The sequence below is a fragment of the Ambystoma mexicanum genome, chromosome 1q (assembly GCF_040938575.1).
Source record: "Ambystoma mexicanum isolate Mex_15411 chromosome 1q, UKY_AmexF1_1, whole genome shotgun sequence".
Taxonomy (NCBI): Eukaryota; Metazoa; Chordata; class Amphibia; order Caudata; family Ambystomatidae; genus Ambystoma; species Ambystoma mexicanum.
In genome coordinates this window covers 270238294-270260098 of record NC_090922.1, presented here as the reverse complement: position 1 = coordinate 270260098, position 21805 = coordinate 270238294, and positions in this window count along the sequence as shown.

Below are 21805 nucleotides of genomic sequence, written 5' to 3'. Positions count from 1 at the left end.
TATGTGGACCATCTTGAATGGTTTTGGTCCTCCAGCCCCGCAAAGAAACTGGAGTATTCAGGGGAGAATGTCCATTTGACATACTGGATGCAGCTACTGCTGTCTTTCAAATGGAAAGTCTCCATCATTTGCTCATAGAGCTCCAAGTGTTCTCAAACAGAATACTTGGCGTTCTTATGATAAGGCGTGATGACACTCCTGATTGCCTTAATCTTTTTTAAGGGGTCCTTAAGCAAGGCCCTTTTCACCTTATTTGCCTTTTTGGTTCGAGTAACCCTGGTCCATTCATCCTCTGATTCAGAAGCACTGCTCCCAGAGGTGCCCGTCTGATCTTCCAGGTTTTCCCGGATTCTGCAAGCCTGGGAATAGCTGGCAGAATTTGGGGACCTGGTCTCCTGTGCCCTGTGACGTTCAGAGGAGTCTTCAGATCCCTCCTTGCTACCAGGATTTCCTGGGTACCCCGCCACTGACCTAACTGGGCAGAGGTTTTCAGGATGCCCTTAGTGGGCCTACTCTCCTGGGGTTCCCCACTAAATTGCACTGCGCTTGGGTGCCCATACCCGGACGCCCGCCCATCCATTCCTGGGTGGTACTGGCCTTTGAGCCCCATCCTTTTGGCTGGATAGTAATCTGCCATCCCTGTGGTCCTGTGCTCATGTGCGCCAGGGGACATGGGGGTGGCAGAGTCCAGGGACTGGTAGAGACGAAGGCCTCTGCTAGTAGGGCTCCTGAGGTTATGCTCAGGCGTTTCCCTTTCCCAGCGCACCTCGTCTCTATCAGCCCCTACTCCCTGTTGCAATGCAAGAGCCTGCACTTTCAGTTCCTCAGTTAAGGCTTTACTACACTCTATAAGTCTCTCCTGCATGGCTACCTGTTGCTGGAGCCTATCATTGTGCTGGCAGAGAGCCTCATTCTCTCTCTGTGCCTCCTGATTGGTCCTGGAGTACTGGGCCAGTCTTTGCTGCAGGAGGCTTACCTCCTGAGTCCCATCTCTACCGGCCTGCTCCTTTCTTGCCAGAGCCTCTTCCACCCTCCTGGTGTGCTCTAACAAGTTCTGATGCTCTTTTTGGAGGTCACCCAGCCCCTGGAGGGCCAAGTGATTTTCTTCAGTTTTTCTTTTTAAATGGCAGACTTCCTGGCCTAAGGTGTCCCTTTCCTGACTAAGAGTCTGCATCTGTGCCGCCAGGTCGTCCCTTTGCCTTTGAAGGGCACCAGCTTTCTGGCGCTCCTGATCAAACTCTGCCTGGGTATCCAGGTCTTTCAGGATCAGTTTATTGCTCTCTGCCTTTTCCCTATCTAGGTGGCTTTGCAGGGTAACTACCTGCTCAGCACATGCCCTATTGAAATCTAATTGTTGCTCCAGCTTTTTCTGGCTCTGCAGTAGGCAGTCTAAACCTTCTTGGTACTACTTATGCAAAGCCAGAAATCTGGTATCCTGGTCAGACTTTTCCTGTTGCAGGATACACATGTCCTCTTTGATTTTAATGAGATACTGTCTGCTCTCATTTTCTGACTCCTGGCTTCTGTGCATCTTCTGCTCAGAAGAGACCAGGTCAGATTGGGCCTTCTCTAATGTGATCTGTTGCCTATTTGCCAGATCTTGGCCTTCAGCACATTTGTCCTGCATGGCTCCCATATATAGATACAAATATGCTGCTATCCTAACCATCTTGTCGTGTTCATCTTTAGCTTTAGGAGCCATGTATAGTTCACTCAGGGCCACATGTAAGGGACCCTGATCTCTCCAGATATCTAACCCAGTTGCAGTGACCTGTTGTGTGATTGCCTGCAACCACGCATCCTGGCCCTGCTCAGTCCATTCACCTCTCACACATAGCTTATTCAAGAAGTGCTCTCTAGCTATTTTGATGTCTACCAGTGTCGTCATTCTGGAATTTGAGTTCCTTCCTGACTTACAGAAGTTTGTATTTTATTTTGCAAAACAGACCGTTTCCTTAGAGCGTTCCTTTGAGGAGTGCTTTCACAGTGTAAAACAGCGTGGTGATCTAACCGGATATGTATCCTGTCAGCTGGCACACTGTATTAATCTGCACAAGTGATAGATCTAATCCAGAATCCCCGGCTACGAGCCCCACTTTGTAAGCGACTTCAATTCAACACTACAGCTAAGTCAATGCCTAGTCTGGGATGCTGATGAAAGCCCTTATTGATGTATTTTTATGTCCAGTTCGTTTACTCTGGATGACAACCATTATATAACACCCCTCTCTTAGAATCCCCCTGACCTCACTGAGCCAAGAAGTAGGTTTGTTTTGCAAATTAAAAGGTTTATTTGAAAATTAAACAATATATATATGTATATCACACTTTTATAATAACTTAATATTTGATAGCACACTTGTGAAGATGATAGTGATCAACAACGGATAATGTTACAGTGGTACCCTCTTTTTGATGGCCTAGAAGTGATATAGAGAGGATAAAGTAGCTGAGAATGCTTTTATGGCTTTAAGAACAATGCAATGATGAATGAAAATGCAGTACAGAAAATAAACGTGATATGACTTCAACAAAAGACAATGTAATCACTTTTCTTTGACAATTCACCCCCCCTTTATGCAAGGTAAAGAGATGGAAGGAAAGCACACAGTTCTCAGGAATGCAATCAAATATAAGTCAGTTCCTCCCTAGCAAGCTTAGAGGAAAACAGGTAGGAGTTTTAAACACAGGCAATATACTTTGATGTGGCTGCAGAGAAGTGAAAAATATGCTAAAATGATTTTAATTCCCTCTAGAGGTTCAGGGTGGGTGACAGCTACTTTGTATTAGTTCAGGATCACTTTTGCAATGCTCTATGAATGATTGTCAGGTTGCAAACGAATTTCAGCAAATTAAAGCAAGGACAAATCTTTTTACACATGGCTGAAATTAAGCAAAATGTGTCATGATGCCTGCCCCCGGGAAACCAGACCAGGCCCAGCAGCCCCGGAAGCAGGCATCATGCCACTTGGAGCATGCCCAAAGGCCCCAATTAGGGGCTGTTTGGGTGCAGTCCTGGCACCTATGACGCCAGGCTCATAGGGGTAAAGTCAGTCCTGGCGCCATGGGCGCCAGGCTCATCAGTGATAACTTACCTGAAGCAGACCATGCTGCATACTCACCTGATGCAGACCATGCTGCATGAAGACCCAAGCCAAATGAGGCTTAGGAGGGACTATTTTACTGAAGGGACTATTTTGTTACTTGGGTGGGGCTGTGGAAGAATACTTACCTGGGACTTCTTCCAAGGCTATTTAAGCCACGCCCGGACAGCCACACGTGCTTCGCGTTATTCTGCTTGCTGCAGCGTAACGCTCACTGTGTCTTCAGCAGCTCCAGTCTTCAGCCACGCCCGCTTCAGTCCTGGGACACCTTAAACAAGAAGAAAAGAAAGATAAACGTTCCTTACCTGAATCCTGATCCATCTCGCCACAGAGCTGAAAGACAGAAGTCTTTGAAGCATCGCTTCGCATTCCTACGGCGCCGTGCTGAACTCACCTGCTTGGCGGTACTTCAGCATTCCATCACGCTCTCTCCATCTCGCGGACGCCCTCCGACACCTAAGGAGAGAAAGACAGCAAGGTGAGCAAGGGGACTCTCTAAGACTATACAAGCTACCCCCAAAGACTTACCTGATTTACTACGGGGGGTACTCACCTCATCTCGGGTCGGCCCAGTAACCTCTGCTTCATCGCCGTACCCCGGCCCCTAAGGGGAGAAAGCAAAGACAATACAATTTACCCCCCCAAAAACTTACCTGATTTACCACGGGGGGTCTCACCTCATCTCGGGTCGGCGCAGTCAATTCTGCTTCATCGCCGTTCCCTAAGGGGAAAACCACAATAGACTTACCTGAATCTTACCAATTGCCATTTGGAAATCTTTGAGTGGTTAATCAGCAACCTGCAAGGAATCGGACAGAGTGAAGATCAGACATTTGAACTCTTATGAACAATTGGACTTTAGAGTCAATACTGGAACTCACCAATTCCTCTACGCCAGTGAAGTAACTGGTCATCAACGCGCCCCTGCGTTCGACGCAGGATGGAGAGCTCATCCTTCCAAACCATCAGGTGAGACTAGGAGGGGACATCAAGAGTGATCCGTGGGAAGACAACGGGAGTGAGGAAGGTGGGTTGACACTCATTTCCACGGGTGGTTAATTCCCTTTCTCCTTTGCAGAAGAATATTCCTGCGATCCAGACAAACTAGGCTGAGCGGGCCAGTCCAGTCAGTCATCTCGGCGCTACGCGTCACGCTGGTGGAAACAACAGCGGCCCAGTTCCGATCGACGCCCCCGTGGGAACCAGGTGAGCGTAACAGAACGCAAAGCCTACCCACAAATACCCACCTGGGCGTCATGGAGACCTCGGAAACTGATCAGTTGGCCCAATTATTAGGGGAATTAAGGGCCGAAGTGCATTCCGCCCGCCAAGAAACTAATGCACTCAGGAGGGAACTGATAGTGTCAAAAGAACGAACTGATGAGTTGGCCAGACAACTATTACAAAGCCAGACTGGACAAACACCTCTACCAGGACTTGGGGCAAGTCCAGCTCCTGTACCATCGAGTAACCCGGTGCAGATACATTTACCTGGAGCTGTTCCTTTGGCTACGCCTGAACGCTTTGCCGGAGACCCAAAAGGGTTTGCAACATTCATGAATCAATGCCGCTTGCACTTTTTATGTAGACCTGGAGCTTTCCCAAACGATCAGGCCAAGGTAGCCTTTGTACTGTCATATCTCAGCGGCAGTGCGGCGGATTGGTCCATTCCACTAGTTAACCAGGATGACCCGATTCTTCGAGATTTCCAGGGTTTTCGAACAAGCATGGAAAGACTATTCGCCCGACACTCCCGAGGACAGGCTTTGGACAATGAACCTTTATCCCTACGGCAAGGTAACCAGGATCTTTTAACTTACATTGCAACTTTCAATAGATTAGTAGTGGAAACCGAATGGCCTGAAGCCAAGCAAATCACATTATTCCATCGAGGACTTCGAGGAGTACTCAAAGATGTTTTAGCCCAAATCGTGAACCCGCCTCAAGACTGTGCTGAATATATAGATCTAGTGGTCCAGTTAGATCACAGACTTCAAACCAGGAAGGCTGACCGAACCAAGTTTGAGAATAGAGTGTTGGTTAAAACCCACGTAAGCTCCAAGGGAGTAGATGCCTCAGAACCTATTCAAATCGGGGGGGTTAAAGGACCCTTAACCCAGAAGGAAAGAGATAGAAGACGGCAACTGCAATTATGTTTATATTGCGGAACTACTGGTCATTTTCTTCGGAACTGCCCTGTAAAACCACCCAAGAAAGTTATAGGAGCAGCAGACGAAAATCATGTGAAACCTGACTCGGGAAACGACCACGCCCGGCAAGAGTAGAGGTCCGCTTGCCGAGCTTAAAGAAGGACACTCTGACCTCGCATTTCACCATACCCATGGTCTTTGTAGATCCAGAGCAGCCATCACGCATGCACGTGGTAAAGGCGTACGTAGACAATGGAGCCATAGGAAATTACTTGGACTGGGAATTGGCTACCAGGATGAATCTATCTCTCACCCGCAAGACCACGGCCGATGTTGTCACCACTGTAGACGGAACGGAAATTGCCTCTGGACCCGTAACTCATTCCACTGCAGAGAAGACATTGCTGAGTCAAGATGGGCACCGAGAGGCTATGGTGTTTGACTTAATCAAGGCCCCACAGTTTCAGCTGATACTGGGGATACCTTGGTTGGAAAAACATAATCCCTGTATTGATTGGCGAGAGAAGAGACTAACCTTCCCAGAATGTGCTCACACCTGCTACCCAAGGAAAACTCAAAACTCAGTCCTGGCCCCAGTAATTCCAGTAGCCATACAATTACCTGTTGAATACCAAGACTTTCAGGATGTCTTCCAAAAGGAACAGGCAAACACCTTACCACCTCACAGATCGTATGATTGTCAAATAGATCTTGTACCTGGAGCACAACCACCTTGCAGCAGAATCTATGCCCTTACGGAACCCGAAAATCTCCATTTGCGCCAGTACCTTGACCAGTACCTTGCTAATGGCTTCATTCGCCCGTCCAAGTCCCCTGCATCTTCAGCTTTGTTCTTCGTACCTAAAAAGGAAGGCGACCTTAGAACATGTATAGACTACCGCGCACTGAATCAGATAACCATCAAGAATCGATACCCACTGCCTTTGATCCCAGAACTAGTAGACCAGCTGAAGGACGCTTGTATATACACGAAACTAAACCTGCGGGGGGCATATCATCTGGTACGTGTCAAAGAGGGTGACGAATGGAAGACTGCTTTTCGCACCAAGTACGGCCTATTTGAGTACCAGGTGATGCCCTTCGGACTATGCAATGCACCAGCAGCCTTCCAGTTCTTCATGAACGATGTCCTCCGAGAGCTTATCGATGTTTGTGTGGTCGTTTACATCGACGACATCTTAGTATACTCCTTATCGGAATCTGAGCATGTAAAACACGTCTGAGCAGTCCTAGAGCAGTTACGCCAGCATAAATTATATGCCAAACTAGAAAAGTGCATCTTCCACACTACGGAAGTGGAATTCCTTGGATTTATTCTGACCCCGAGAGGAATCCGGATGGATACAGGTAAAGTGGATGCCATTCTTAATTGGCCTTCGCCAAGTTCAATCAAAGGAGTTGAAAGCATGCTTGGCTTTGCCAATTTCTACCGCAGGTTTATCCCGGACTTCTCTCACATTGTACATCCCATTACAACGCTATTGCGAAAAAACAAACGCTTTGTGTGGACAGAGGAAGCCGAGAACGCCTTCCAAGAGTTAAAAGCTAAATTCACATCTGCTCCCATATTAAGACACCCGCGCCCCGAGCTTCCCTACATAGTGGAAACAGATGCATCCAGCTCAGCCATGGGAGCAGTCCTCTCCCAAAAGGATCCCGAAACTAACCAGCTTCACCCAGTGGTGTTTTGGTCAAGAAAATGTTCGGCCCCCGAATTAAACTATGCCATAACCGACAAGGAACTGCTGGCCATCAAGTCCGCCTTCAAGGCTTGGCGGCACTATCTACTGGGTGCCAGACATACCATCACGGTCATCACCGATCACCGCAACTTACAATACCTAAAGACAGCCAAAGCCCAATCTTCGCGCCAACTCCGTTGGGCATTGTTTTTCGCCGAGTTTGATTTTGTAATAACTTATCGACCAGGTTGTAAAAATGGTAAAGCAGACGCCTTGTCCCGGATTGGAATGGGAGAAGCAGAAATAACTTTAGAACCTGTACCCATAATTCCGGAACAGAGAATCCTTGGCCTGACATCCATACAAACACTGGAGGACATTCAAAACAAGATCCACCAGCTCTTTCATTCTGTTACCCTACAGGACTGGGCAAAGAAAGGTCCAGAGTACTCTGTCACCGATGATTTACCTTATTACCAAGGTCGGCTATTTTTACCCCAAAAAGAACTACAGGAACTTGTCATTTCCCATTACCATGACACCTTAATAGAAGGGCATTTGGGTATTGCAAAAACCGAAGCTAAAATTAGGAAGCAATTTTGGTGGCCCACCTGGCGAAAGGATGTCATGTCATTTGTCATGTCTTGTGGCATTTGTGCACAAAATAAAGGGCAAAAGAAAAAACCTGCTGGATTATTGCAACCATTAGACATACCACCTACCCCTTGGCATACCTTGTCATTAGACTTTATCACGGATTTACCCCTGTACCAAGGTTACAATACCATTCTAGTTATTGTAGATCTTTTTTCTAAAATGGCCCACTTCATTCCTTTAAAAGGGATACCTTCAGCTTCAATCCTGGCCAAAGAATTCCTTGAAAATGTTGTCCGCCTGCATGGCTTTCCTTCAGTGTTAATTTCAGATCGGGGCAGTCAATTCATTTCACATTTTTGGAGGAAATGCTGCCAACTGGCACAAATTGATGTTAGGCTTTCCACCAGTCACCACCCTCAGACCGACGGTCAAACGGAGTGGACCAACCAGACTCTTGAACAGTACCTACGTTGTATGCTACATCAGTCTGAGGGGAATCGGAAAGACATTCTGTGGATCGCAGAGTATGCGTATAATAATTCCGTACACTCAGGAACTGGACAAAGTCCTTTTTTTACCGTTTATGGGCACCATCCTCGAACCTCGGATTTGGACTCACCCCAGCATTTAGAGATGCCCGCAGTGGACCATCTCCACGCTGTCATTACACAAGCCTTTAAGGAAGCAACCATCCATTTACAGAAGGCTAAGGAAAAATACAAAAGAAATGCGGATCAGCACAGAAGTGAAGCTCCTCAATACCAAATAGGGGACCAAGTATGGTTAGCCGCTAAGCATTTACCACTCAAGGGAGCTCGGACCTTTAATCCCAGGTATTTGGGACCTTTTTCTATTAAGGCGATTATTAACCCAGTGGCCGTCAAGTTGGACCTACTGGCTCATATGCGAATCCATCCCGTCTTCCACGTGTCTCTTTTAAAACCAGTGCAACCAGGAACTAGGCTAACCATTCCACCTGAACCTATCCTCATAGACGGAGGACCCGAATTCGAAGTCAAGAATATTTTGGACTCAAAAAGAGTGAGATCAATACTCTTTTACCTAATTGACTGGAAAGGTTATGGTCCGCAGGAAAGGTCTTGGGAACCTAGTGACCACGTGCATGCACCTCGTTTAGTGAAGAGGTTCCACCAGGAATTTCCAGACAAACCACGTCCAAGGGGGAGAACGACTTTAGGAGGGGCCTTAAGGGGGAGTGCTGTCATGATGCCTGCCCCCAGGAAACCAGACCAGGCCCAGCAGCCCCGGAAGCAGGCATCATGCCACTTGGAGCATGCCCAAAAGCCCCAGTTTGGGGCTGTTTGGGTGCAGTCCTGGCGCCTATGGCGCCAGGCTCATAAGGATAAAGTCAGTCCTGGCGCCATGGGCGCCAGGCTCATCAGTGATAACTTACCTGAAGCAGACCATGCTGCATACTCACCTGATGCAGACCATGCTGCATGAAGACCCAAGCCAAATGAGGCTTAGGAGGGACTATTTTACTGAAGGGACTATTTTGTTACTTGGGTGGGGCTGTGGAAGAATACTTACCTGGGACTTCTTCCAAGGCTATTTAAGCCACGCCCGGACAGCCACACGTGCTTCGCGTTATTCTGCTTGCTGCAGCGTAACGCTCACCGGGTCTTCAGTAGCTCCAGTCTTCAGCCACGCCCGCTTCAGTCCTGGGACACCTGAAACAAGAAGAAAAGAAAGATAAAGGTTAGAACAGGAGTTTTAACTCTAATCCTTACCTGAATCCTGATCCATCTCGCCACGGAGCTGAAAGACAGAAGTCTTTGAAGCATCGCTTCGCATTCCTACGGCGCCGTGCTTAACTCACCTGCTTGGCGGTACTTCAGCATTCCATCATGCTCTCTCCATCTCGCGGTCGCCCTCCGACACCTAAGGAGACAAAGACAGCAAGGTGAGCAAGGGGACTCTCTAACACTATACAAGCTACCCCCAAAGACTTACCTGATTTACCACGGGGGGTACTCACCTCATCTCTGGTCGGCGCAGTCAACTCTGCTTCATCGCCGTACCCCGGCCCCTAAGGGGAGAAAGCAAAGACAATACAACTTACCCCCCCAAAAACTTACCTGATTTTCCACGGGGGGGGTCTCACCTCATCTCGGGTCGGCGCAGTCAATTCTGCTTCATCGCCGTACCCCGGCCCCTAAGGGGAAAACCACAATAGACTTACCTGAATCTTACCAATTGCCATTTGGAAATCTTCGAGTGGTTAATCGGCAACCTGCAAGGAATCGGACAGAGTGAAGATCAGACATTTGAACTCTTATGAACAATTGGACTTTAGAGTCAATAGTGGAACTCACCAATTCCTCTACGCCAGTGAAGTAACTGGTCATCACGCACCCCTGCATTCGACGCAGGATGGAGAGCTCATCCTTCCAAACCATCAGGTGAGACTAGGAGGGGACATCAAGAGTGATCTGTGGGAAGACAACGGGAGTGCGGAAGGTGGGTTGACACTCAATTCCACGGGTGGTTAATTCCCTTTCTCCTTTGCAGAAGAATATTCCTGCGAGCCAGACAAATTAGGCTGAGCGGGCCAGTCCAGTCAGTCATCTCGGCGCTACGCGTCACGCTGGTGGAAACAACAGCGGCCCAGTTTCGATCGACGCCCCCGTGGGAACCAGGTGAGCGTAACAAAATGTCATATGACGGCAAATTTAATTGCTTGCGTCGAGCGCAATTACAGGGAGTATGAGTCGATTTAGAGCTTGTTGGAAAGCTTAGAATCCCAGCTTCAAAATAAAAGTTAAATCTCGCTTCTATCACAAACGGTTCCGGAGATACGGGCGATTTAGTAAAGGTAGTTTTTCGGATTTGAAATTTTAAAGCTCAGAATGACAGATGACAGTTTTCAGGTTTAAAGATGACAGAATGACACGATTCTAGGAGGAAGTTCTAAATAGGTTAAAATAGTTTGAATTAGATTATTTTAAACTAAGAGATTGGGTTTTGCACAGTTCTGGCGGTACTCACACTATTTTTTGGACAGGAATGCGACTTTGCCACGGATCGGGTCAGGATTGGACTGCGGTTCCCTTGCCACGGACGGTCTCGGCCTGGTTCTGCTCACTGGATAATTCTACCTTCTGGGTCAACTCTGCTAGCGGCACTGCACAGCAGTCTGGATCTCTGGTTCTGACAAAACTTCCTGGAAAAAATTCAAACAGCTCGCCCCGGCTGTTGAATAGTTTGCAAATTATTTGGAGGCCTGCTGAAAAAGGATTCAGCTTGTGGATTCAGGCCTCTCTGCTACAAATTCTGGAGTTTATTTCTGGTCTCTGGAGATTGATGGATTTGAAGTCTGGATCTCTGGATGTGAAGTCTGAAGTCAAAATGCTCCGCAGAAAGTGAAAAAGAAAGTCCTATCTGGCTTCCAGTGACTCTTTTTATGTGTTTAGAAAGTGGGTGGGTCGGCTAATTCTGCATGCCCAACCCTCTAAACTTATCATTGGCCAGTTCCTCCTCTCTTCCTTGATTGGGGGAACTGGGTTGTGAGTCAGAGTGATGAGGTAGGTTTATGGTCAGAGGATCCTCCCCTTGTCAAATTGCACACAAATCTATCTCTGATCCAAATACATATTTATCTATGTACAATTTTTATAATATTATACGTCCAGTTAACATATTTTCTGTAACACCAAACCATCCGATCCCTGTCTTTGTAAGATGTTGTGTCCACTTATGACAGAATTCTGCCCTTTTCATCCAGATCACGACCTCTAAACCTTTCCAGATTTTACACAAATGTGCACCAGGGATATGGGTTTCAGCTGATAAAGTGTCAGATTTTTAACATGCATACATTTGGAGTAACAACCTTTTTTTCCGCTACTATCCCCAAGAACATACCACAGGGTCCTAACACCTCTTAAAAGGTGCACAGAAAAATCACAAGAATGATGATGTTATTTATATAATTTTTACAAGTCCGCACTATGAATTATCTATCTTTTTAAAATTATGCTCTGGCCCCAAAGGGGTGTGGTTTTCCAAAGCACATGGTGGAATTTCTGGTTTATCCACTTCCCCCAAGCTCAGCTTGCTCACAGATGCAGTGCCCCTCCCAGTTTCTCCCAAGAGGAAGCCATTTTACGACCCCCCCAATATAACATTTGCCTGAGTCCAGGCAGGGCTTTGTTCAATTTCCTGCAGTCTGCAGGTACCACTCCCCTAATTCAATCAGAGAGGTGTCATCTCCTTTTGGCAGGGGCAGCAGGATGCAGCCAGGCCTGGGAACACAGGTGCTGAATTCCCTCTCCTGTCGGGGGTAGTTGTCAGGCAGAATACAGTTTCATTAAGCCAGGCTTCAACTAAATGTCACTTTAGTTCCCACTTTTCTACATTCAAATCAAACTGACAATATTTACACATGCAGCTAGAACGCTGATTCTAAGTTCAAAACTATGACATTTCAACAGTTGCAAACTATGTGACACTCAACAGTAGGTCACTCATTTATTTTAAACATTTAGATTTTAGTGTCTTTCAGTCCAATTTCACTTCAGCTGCTGACATCCACAGCTCAGCCAGTTTTGTTATAAACATTGTTTTGGGCTCTTCATCTTTCCAGATTTTGTATGCACACAAAATTTCATTCTGCCAGATGTCTACTGGTATTAAGTAAGATTTTTGAATATCCTGCAATGTTTGAAATAGGCATTTTGAGCTTGCTTTCAGGGAAACAAAGGTGATTTTAAAGCGCTTTTTTAGCCAACCGGCACTGCTGTTTTTCCTTTGGCACACATTTCACTCATGGCACTCCTGGCCCATCATGCTTGCACTGGTGGGCAGCAGGTTAGGCAACCATTTTGGTTTAAAAAATCAAAAATCAAAAATCAAAAATGGCCATGTATGGGCCGGGGGGTGGGGGTGGCCACCCAGGAGGTTCGAGGACAGGGTACACACCAAAACTCACCTGTGTGGATTTTGGGAAAAAAAACACCTCCATGGGCTCATGGCCTGTACGGCTACCCTATTGGGAGAGAATCGCTGCTGTCGCTCTCCTCACCCTCTGCAGCTGCATCAGGAGGTGGTGGTACTATGGGAGGCAGTCCACGCAAATCCCTAGTCTGGTCCTCCATGGCAGCAAGCATGCAGGTGTGGCAGGTCTGGTTCTGGAGGATAATCGTGAGGAGGTCCCCATGCAACAACTCACGGGATGCCCAGACCTCCTCCCGAGTTGCCTGCATCTCAGCTGAGAGCGTACTTGTGAGCCGCTCCAGCTGCTGTTCTGTCCTCGTGTCAGTTGAAGCCTCAAGCTCAACAAGAGTCACCCTGAGCTGACGGAGTTCCACCCTCAGGGCTTCCCTGTGGCCCTGGGACTCAATAGAAATGGCTTCCCGCAGAGTCTCCAGTGCCGCCCGTCTGTCCCTGTTGGACGCCAACATGTCCTCCCTGTGTGACTGGCAAATGGAGTCTGTTGCCTGCTGTAGTTGTTCCATCAGCCTTTCTTGGGGGACAATGGAAGTGGCCACCCTATCCATGGCCTGAGCCATCATCTCAGATGATGCTGCCTGTTGGTTTGCCATACCGTATATGGATTGCTCCCATGCTGTATTGCCAGGTGGCGTACGGCCACCGCGTCGGTGGGCACCACACCTGTCTGGGGCAAGGCGAACTGCACCTTGCTGTGTCGGCACTGCCTGAGGCTGCAGGACTGCATTCCCCCTCTGATCTGCTGGCCCAGGAACAGGAACAGATGTTGCGGAGTGTGACCCTGCATCCGTAACCACCAAAGACGGACCTACCAACACTGATATCCCCATTGAGGGTTCTACCCCTGGTGCAGGTGGGTTGGACGAGCACTCTTCCTCTTCCGCTTGGAAGGTGGTGGGGATCCTGAGTGTCCTACGCCGCTCTGGACACTAGGGGCAGGAGCCCCAGTGGACTGTGGACTAGGAGTGTGGGAATGAACACTCACCATGGGACTTGGTGCAGGCATTAGCTGAAGTGTGATGTAGTCAGGGGGAACGTCAGCAGGATGGACTGGGACCGACACTGTCCTGGCTGGGAGACTCAGAGCTGGGGTGGATGGAGCCGCAGCTGCCCCTGCAGCCTCCCCACCCTGCCTACTCAGGGCAGCAGATGACATAGCTGCCCCTGATCCACGTGGCCTGGTGACACCAACGTGCACCGCCACACGTGGCCTAGACCTGCTGACCTGGAAGTCAGCCATGGAGTCACCCTGCGCCAGGTCTGGTGCCACAATGGGCTGGTCCAACAAGGGCTGAGCAGGGATGGTGTCAGCCACGTTACCCTCAACCAGGGGGGGGGGGCATGGGTGTCCCTGACTGGTCATCCACACATGGGGGGCTAGGGGCACCCTGCAAGTCCCGGCCACGTCCCCTACCGTATCCACCACGCCCACCTCTTGAGGCTCAGCCACCTTTGCCACCCTTACCGCGTGCTCGCCTCCCAACCATGGCACTGATGTTGTTGTGCGTATGGGAGTTGCAGTAAACTATTGTCCTGGGAAATTGGGGGTCAAAGGGGTAGGGTACTAGATGGAATTCGTACCTTAGTGCTCTAGCAAGGCTGTATGTGACCCCTGGGGGAAGATGACAGGTCACGCAACGCACAGGCACCCCAAAAAAGGGAGATAATGTGCACGCAACCCCTCCTAGACCACGTGCGTGGAAAAATAAACCTGCACTACACTGTGGCACCCAGAAACACAAAAATGAACGTATGCGTGTCACACGCAGCCTAGAATGACCTCTGAAGGGGTACGCGACACACGGGGCAAGCACAGTTGTTAAATACGTGCACGACTCACCGTCTGACTGGAAAAATAGCGTGAAAAAGACGCGCATGTGCGCGTTGGCAACACCCCCGCCAAAAGCAGAATTGTACGCTGTCTGATGAAACAGGCCCAGGAAAAAGACAAAAAGAGAAAAAGCTGTCAGAGGTAACAGGGAGTACGAACTAGGAACGCCGTTAAGTAAATCGCGTGTGAACCGACAAGAAGTACAGATTTCACCCACTCGCTCTCCACGAAAAGCAGGTACAAGGAAATGGCGTTCTACACATACCTTTTAAACATGCCCACACGTCCACCGTCACTTCCGCGTGTACGCGCTAAGGCCCTATCCTCCAATTACACGAGCTGACACTCTGACGTGCAGTCATTGGACGTGTAACATGCACCCCTGTACAGGGAAATGCCCGCGCATGCATGTCACAGACACGCATACGCGCTGAGGCCCTTTCCACCAATTACACGCTTTGACACTCTGACGTGCCTATTTTTTCTACGCGCCATGGAAAACGCACGTGCGCGTAACGTCATAGACGCGCCTGCACGTTGGGGGCCTTTGGGCCAATGAATTTGCGTACGTGTGCTGACGCGCTTGCACGCTAAGGGCCTTTCCTCGAATTACACGCAGACGTGCTGGATTTTCACGTGCCAAATCACTCGGTATCAAGCTGGCCACGCGTAAGCTGCCCAGAAGACCGAATTACTGCCCCCCAGAGCCCTGAGCACGCTCCCACCTGCTATCTGCTGCTGCCTGACTGCCTGCTGCACACGTGCCCTGCCATTTGCTGCCTGCACATCAGCCAGGGGTGCTGTTGCTGTGACCACGCCTGCTGGAACCGAAGACTCCCGACTGGGATTCCATTGCTCCACAGACCAGCCCCAGGACCCAGTTGCCCACCCACTCCTGCCTCTGGGGTAGTCATGTCGGGCACTGCAACATCTGGCACCACTGGCAACCCCCGGCCAGAGAGGCAGAGGGGCACCAGCTTCACTGCCACCGAAGTTGGTGTCCTGGTGGAGCAAGTCTTGGGGCAGTATGATGCCCCCTTCGGAAGTTTGCGCACCGACAAGGAAGGATGGACTCGGATCTGGATAGACATCGTGACTGCCATCAACGCGGAGGGAGTGGCAGTCCGACTATTCCATCATCTCAAGAAGCGCTGGGAGGACTTCAGGTCCAGGACCCTCAACAAGGCCCGGCGCCTCTTGAAGGCAGCGGATGCTAAGGGGTGCCGGGGCCACTTGTCGGAAGATCAGATGAGGGTCCTGGAACGCATATCCCCAGCACTCTACGTCCAGGTCCTTGAGAGCCAGACCCATCTGGAGTCGAGCGGTAAGTGTACATGCATCCTGATTGTAAGCTGTGCGTGTAGTGGTGTGCCAGTAGTGTGCAGGTTGCACATGTGGTTTTATGGGGCCAAGTATGGGGGGGTGTACAGGGCCGTGAGGCTAACACATGCAAGGGCTCTCATGTGTGAGACATGGATGGTGCTTGTGTGTTTAGGCTTGCATGCCAAATGCAGATGTGTGGGCACACATGTTTGAATGAATGTGTATGTAAGTAGGCATGTTCGTGATGTCACACATGGATGTTGGTTTCAGCTGCATGTATCTGCACTGTGTACATGTGCATGTGTGTGTATTTGACAAGGGTGCAACAGTGATGCAACATGGATGCATGTGACACCGGGATGTGGAAGACTGATTGGCAGATGTGACATGGATGGCGATCTCAACACTGCGACAGTTGGCAGAGGTGCACACATGCATGCAAGTGTGGTGGTGTGTGTGCATGTGTAGTGCACTCCCTGTGTTGCATGTGAAGTCTCGCTCACCTTCACCTGCTCATGCTGTTGTATGTGTATGGATGGTGCTGGCTGTTGCAATATGGCTGTGGTATGGCTCATGTGTGCGAGTTGAAATGACATGTGTGTTGGTGATTGTGATGCCATGTCTGAGGTTTGCCAATGCCACTCATGTACAACTGTCACGTGTGTATGTGTCCATTGTACAGTGCCCTGATGCCTGTGTTTTATTTCTCCCTGTCTGCAGCGTCAACTGATGAAGAGGGCGGAGAAGGTGCTGTGGAGCACAGCGGCAGGGATCGCACCGCCAGCGGAGACGCAAGGCCCGGCTCCCCTCCCAGGTTGTCATCTCGTCGGGGAGTGAGGAGTCCGGTGCCGCGTCCCAGGCCGCAGCTGCCGGGGGGAGGTTCAAGAGGCGGAGGTCCGAGTTGGACTCCTCGGCAGCAGAAGGGGCAGCTGGGACCCCACAGGGCCCAACGGGGGAAGATGGCACAAAGTCATCCAGGTTGGTGGGAGGTTTGGTGGAGGAGGAGGCCATGCAAGCGACAGAGACAGGGTCTGGAGTTGAGGATTCCACTGGTGCTAGTGGTGCAGTGCAGGACAAGGGACAGGAAGCAGCACAGGCCGCCGCGGAGGTGCCTGTGTGCAATCCTGTCCCTGATCCTGTCACTGCATCATCTTGCACCAGCAACCAGCAAGGATGCCTACGTCCAGACCCGTTTTCAGGCAGGGGATGAGCTTACAACAACTGGCCTTCCTTTGCCTGCGGACGTGGCTATCCAGGTATGGGTTGAGCCTGTCCTGACTGGTGTGGCGTTGCGTCAACGGGCCATGCAAGGTGACCTGCAGCCTTTTCATGAGGAGACTGCACGTCATCTCGAATGGCTTGTTGACTGCGTCGGCCTACTGGGACAGGTCACCTGTTTGATGGAGCTTGTTCCGACCCCCTCCTCAACTGAACACCCTATGCGCCAGTCGTCCTCCGTGCCATCCTTCCACCCATTTGTCACCTGGGTGCCCTGTGGAGCTGCCTCTGACGGTGCGGCCAGGCTGGTGGAGGACACATCCATGCCACAGTCGGGAGTCGGACGTCCAGCAGGGGTGGCCACATCAACGACTGCACCCCGGCCGGTGGAGGATTTGCAGGCAGCAGGAGCCAGGGCACGGGCACAGGCACAGCAGCAGCAGCAGCAACAAGGTGGGAGCCAGGATGGCTCGGGCCTTCGACATCGGAGGGGCAGGAGGACCCAAGACGGGAAGTGTCTTCCGTGTGGCAGCGGTTGGGCCACACTATAGATGCGGAGCGGCAGCGGGTGGAAGAGGCACGGCTCGCGATGGTCAGGGCGGAGAACTCCATGCGGAGGGCCCTGAGGCAGGCCGAGTGCCTCGAGGCAATCCGCAGGGAGTTGGAGGAGAACATGTCGTCATCCCTGCGGACCCTCTGGGCCATGGAAGAGGACCACCTCTGGGACATTGAGCAGGAGTTCGATGATGCCCTGGCCCAGAACATCCAGAAATGAGCCGTCGGACTAGCCCGCTGCCCTTGTAAATAGTTCTTTAGTGTTAAGTTTCCTTTCGGTTTTGTTTTGCTTTGGGGCGCTTGGACAATGCCCCAACTTCTTGTATATAGTTCTTCATTAGGTAGGATTTTATTTCATAGGTTTCATTTAAAGGATTGGGCACATGGCCCCTGGATGTTCACTTTGTACATAGTTTGACAATGGATTTGGATTGTTGATTTTTTTTCCCCATGGATCAATGGTTTTTTTATTATTTTTGCACCTTGGATTTATTTTCTCAGACTGACACTTTGGAGACTTGCTTTTGGATTGCTTTTCATTTGGATTCCATGCATCTTTTTCATTTATTGGACATGCTGGATTTCATTTATTATTTCCATTTTCTTCTGTTCCATTTCATTGCCTTGCTTTTCTGTTTAATACATTATCATTTGGTACTTCAATGTGTGGTATTCTCTCTTTGGCTTCATGCATGTCACAATGTGTGTTTTATCATTCACATGCTGTCATTGTGTGGGTTTGACGTGTATATGTTGATGTGCAGACTAGCCATTTGGGATGCATCATGTGCTGGTGATTTCTTTGTGGGGTGGATGTTATACCTTGTGGTATGTTCGGACTGGGGTGGCGTAGGCAGTGTATTGAGGGGGCATGGGGGCCAGGATTATGGATCGTCATGAGGTGTTGGGGGGACATGTATGGGGGCCTGCTGGCAGGTGCCCCACAGTGCTGGGGGGTGGAGGTGCAGGGGGACATGCGTTGGACATGAGTGGGGGCCTGCTGGCAGGTGCCCTGCACTGCTGGGGGGTGGGGGTGCTGGGAGACATGAGTGGGGGCCTGGTGGAGGGTGCCCCTGGATGCTGGGGGGTGGTGGTGTAGGGGGACATGAGTTGGACATGAGTGGGGGCCTGCTGGCATGTGCCCTGCACTGCTGGGGGGTGGGGGTGCTGGGAGACATGAGTGGGGGCCTGCTGGCAGGTGCCCTGCACTGCTGGGGGTGCAGGGGGACATGAGTGGGGGCCTGGTGGAGGGTGCCCCTGACTGCTGGGAGGTGGGGGTGCTGGGAGACATGAGTTGAACATGAGTGGGGGCCTGCTGGCAGGTGCCCAACAGTGCTGGGGCGTGGGGGTGCAGGAGGACATGAGTTGGACCTGAGTGGGGGCCTGCTGGCAGGTGCCCTGCACTGCTGGGGGCTGTGGGTGCTGGGAGACATGATTGGGGTCTGGTGGAGGGTGCCCCTGGATGCTGGGGGTGGGGGTGCAGGGAGACATGAGTGGGGGCCTGGTGGAGGGTGCCCCTGGATGCTGGGAGGTGGGGGCGCAGGGCGACATGAGTGGGGGCCTGGTGGAGGGTGCCCCTGACTGCTGGGGGGTGGGGGTGCAGGGAGACATGAGTTGGACATGAGTGGGGGCCTAGTGGAGGGTGCCCCTGGATGCTGGGGGGTGGGGGTGCTGGGAGACATGAGTGGGGGCCTGGTGGAGGGTGCCCCTGACTGCTGGGGGGTGGGGGTGCAGGGGGACATGAGTTGGACATGAGTGGGGGCCTGCTGGCAGATGCCCTGCACTGCTGGGGGGGTGGGGGTGCTGGGAGACATGAGTGGGGGCCTGGTGGAGGGTGCCCCTGGATGCTGGGGTGTGGGGGTGCAGGGAGACATGAGTGGGGGCCTGGTGGAGGGTGCCCCTGGATGCTGGGGGTGGGGTGCAGGGAGACATGAGTGGGGGCCTGGTAGAGGGTGCCCCTGGATGCTGGGGATGGGGGTGCAGGGAGACATGAGTGGGGGCCTGGTGGAGGGTGCCCCTGACTGCTGGGGGGTGAGGGTGCAGGGGGACATGAGTTGGACATGAGTGGGGGCCTTCTGGCAGGTGCCCTGCACTGCTGGGGGGTGGGGGTGCTGGGAGACATGAGTGGGGGCCTGCTGGCAGGTGCCCTGCACTGTTGGGGGGTGGGGGTGCTGGGAGACATGAGTGGAGGCCTGGTGGAGGGTACCCCTGGATGCTGGGGGGTGGGGTGCAGGGAGACATGAGTGGGGGCCTGGTGGAGGGTGCCCCTGGATGCAGGGGGGTGGGAGTGCAGGGAGACATGAGTGGGGTCTGGTGGAGGGTGCCCCTGACTGCTGGGGGGTGGGGGTGCAGGGAGACATGAGTTGGACATGAGTGGGGACCTGTTGGAGGGTGTCCCTGGATGCTGGGGGGTGGGGGTGCTGGGGGACATGAGTTGGACATGAGTGGGGACCTGCTGGTAGGTGCCCTGCACTGCTGGGGGGTGGGGGTGCTGGGAGACATGAGTGGGGGCCTGGTGGAGGGTGCCCCTGACTGCTGGGGGGTAGGGGTGCAGGGGGACATGAGTTGGACATGAGTGGGGGCCTGGTGGAGGGTGCCCCTGGATGCTGGGGGTGGTGGTGCAGGGGGACATGAGTGGGGGCCTGGTAGAGGGTGCCCCTGGATGCTGGGGGGTGGTGGTGCAGGGGGACATGAGTTGGACATGTGTGGGGGCCTGCTGGCAGGTGCCCTGCACTGCTGGGGGGTGGGGGTGCTGGGAGACATGAGTGGGGGGCCTGCTGGCAGGTGCCCTGCACTGCTGTGGGGGTGGGTGTGCTGGGAGACATGAGTGGGGGCCTGGTGGAGGGTGCCCCTGACTGCTGGGGGGTGGGGGTGCTGGGAGACATGAGTGGGGGCCTGGTGGAGGGTGCCCCTGACTGCTAGGGGGTGGGGGTGCTGGGGGACATGAGTTGGACATGAGTGGGGGCCTGGTGGAGGGTGCCCCTGACTGCTGGGGGGTGGCGGTGGTGGGAGACATGAGTTGGACATGAGTGGGGGTCTGCTGGCAGGTGCCCTGCACTGCTGGGGGGTGAGGGTGCTGGGAGACATGAGTGGGGCCTGGTGGAGGGTGCCCCTGACTGCTGGTGGGTGGGGGTGCTGGGAGACATGAGTGGGGGCCTGGTGGAGGGTGCCCCTGACTGCTAGGGGGTGGGGGTGCTGGGGGACATGAGTTGGACATGAGTGGGGGCCTGGTGGAGGGTGCCACTGACTGCTGGGGGGTGGGGGTGCTGGGAGACATGTGTGGGGGCCTGGTGGAGGGTGCCCCTGACTGCTGGGGGGTGGGGGTGCTGGGAGATGTGAGTGGGGGCCTGGTGGTGGGTGCCCCTAACTGCTCGGGGGTGGGAGTGCTGGGAGACATGAGTGGGGGCCTGGTAGAGGGTGCCCCTGACTGCTAGGGGTGGGGGTGCTGGGAGACATGAGTTGGACATGAGTGGGGGCCTGGTGAAGGGTGCCCCTGACTGCTGGGGGGTGGGGGTACTGGCTGACATGACTGGGGGCCTGGTGGAGGGTGCCCCTGGATGCTGGGGGGTCGGGGTGCAGGGTGACATGAGTTGGACATGAGTGGGGGCCTGCTGGCAGGTGCCCCACAGTGCTGGGCGGTGGGGGTGCTGAGAGACATGCGTTGTTGATCAGTAGTGCAAGGTGACATGTGGCTTGGCTGGGGGGCATGCCCATGGTGGATGGGCTGCCTGCGGGACGTGAACTGGGGTGCAGTTTAGTCCCCTGTGGTGTGGGCTGCCTGCAGGGGCTGTGGAGGGTGTAGAGGGAACACCTGGGAGGACCCACATGGCCAATTCACGTGTAGTACTCCCCGGAACCCCTGAAATACATGTACCCTGCTGAATTCGCGTGTGAAACTTCCCACGCACCTCGAAATACACGTACCCTGCAGGATTCGCATTTGAAACTTCACGCGCACCCCGAAATACGCGTACCCAGGGCAATCGCGTGTGGAACTTCCCGCGCACCCCTGAAATACACGTACCCTGCTGAATTTGCGTGTGAAACTTCCCGCGCACCCCGAAATACACGTACCCTGGAGGATTTGCATGTGAAACTTCACGTGCACCCCGAAATACACGTACCCGGGCCAATTGCGTGTGGATCTTCCCGCGCACCCTGAAATACAGGTGCCCTGATGGAATCGCGTGTGACACTTCACGCGCACCCCTGAAATACACGTACACTGTTGGGATTGCCTGTGAAACTTCCTGTGAACCCCTGAAATACACGTTCCATGCTTGGCGTTTGTTGTTTGGCAGCCCTGTAAACTGGTCCAGGGTTAGCGCAGACATTTGCGATGAATTGGGGATT